Source organism: Etheostoma spectabile, chromosome 18 (assembly GCF_008692095.1).
Source record: "Etheostoma spectabile isolate EspeVRDwgs_2016 chromosome 18, UIUC_Espe_1.0, whole genome shotgun sequence".
Taxonomy (NCBI): domain Eukaryota; kingdom Metazoa; phylum Chordata; class Actinopteri; order Perciformes; family Percidae; genus Etheostoma; species Etheostoma spectabile.
The window spans coordinates 9,620,653-9,621,867 of NC_045750.1; the positions used below are offsets into that span (position 1 = coordinate 9,620,653).

General features: G+C 35.7%; 1 long non-coding RNA gene across 1 annotated transcript in view; it reads right to left on the reverse strand.

Annotated features, from left to right (window-relative positions):
• The window catches only part of LOC116705924 (uncharacterized), a 17,843-nt gene extending 17,060 nt beyond the window's left edge, over positions 1–783 (reverse strand). The window contains exon 1 of the long non-coding RNA XR_004336086.1: positions 727–783. This is a non-coding gene — a long non-coding RNA (uncharacterized LOC116705924). The remainder of the gene's footprint in view (positions 1–726) is intronic.
• Positions 784–1,215: the final 432 nt, after the last annotated feature.

Here is a 1,215-nt window from a genome sequence, read left to right on the forward strand (position 1 = left end):
GAGACCCTACCAGGAACACAAAGCTCCAGACAACACAGCCCTCAGGTTCAAAGAAACACACAAACCTCTCCACCACGATAAGGTGATGGTTCTTGGAGAGAAACTGATATTCAATTCATAGTCTCAAATCACAACAGGATAGGCATAACAGGCAGGCTTAGCCTCACAATTTACCTACCTAATTTACTTTTTTCCAGAAATTACATGAATTACTACATAAAAGATAATGTAATATATGTATATAATGTATCTATTGAATCAAAGTGCTGTTTTTGATTCTTGTTTACTTTAAAAATTGGATATCTCATGAAATTAAATAAATTCATGTGAAAGAATTACTCTTTTCTTTAAAAAAATATTGATTTGTGTAAAGTCACTCAAATTATTGAAAGTGTAAAGATTAAATGTTTCAAATTTCATTGTTAGTGTTTGATGCTAGTCTTTTTACTGTTAGAGGCCCTCATTTATCAAACTAACATAGAAACCAGCGCAGATATGAGCGCAGAAATCCTCTTACAACAGGCTTTGCGTGTGATTCAGGAAACGTTTGTATCACACCAATCAGAGTGTAAGAATGGTCGTACATTGATAAATGCATTAGCTGGAAACAATCGTAATTTACACATCACGCCCCAATATATTCTCGGTTTTGAGTTCTCGCCGCCACAATTTTTTTTTCTTTTTGAGAGGTGGAGATTGAAACCCTGACATCACAGGTACACTTACACTAACGTGTGTACTATTTGGCGGCCTAAACACTGGTATTGAAGGCTGTAGAAAGAACACAATGGAAAGAGATGCGGTCAACAGTGTTGCTGTAGTAAATCGATCTACAGCTGAAGTTTATTTAATTTATAGATCCTTGACATATGTATGCTATACTCCTAATAGTAATATATAGGCTCATATTGCAATCTCTTAGGCCTGCATATACGTGTACCTATATTTAAATAAATACAGTTGCAGAGTTTATCAAGTGTCTTTTGTTTTAAACGTTTTTTCATGAGTCAGAGCCAGGCAACCGTAAGCTGTGAGGGAGAACGCATGTCTCCCGCCCAAAAGCTAAGGATGCAAGGATCAATTGTTCACTGGATCAATGTCACATTTTTACACATATTTTACACTCAAATGATAACAAAACATGATAGGTTAGCCAATGGTAAACAACAGATGTTAGTTGTGTCTGCCTGCAATTAGACATCAAAAAGCCAAATC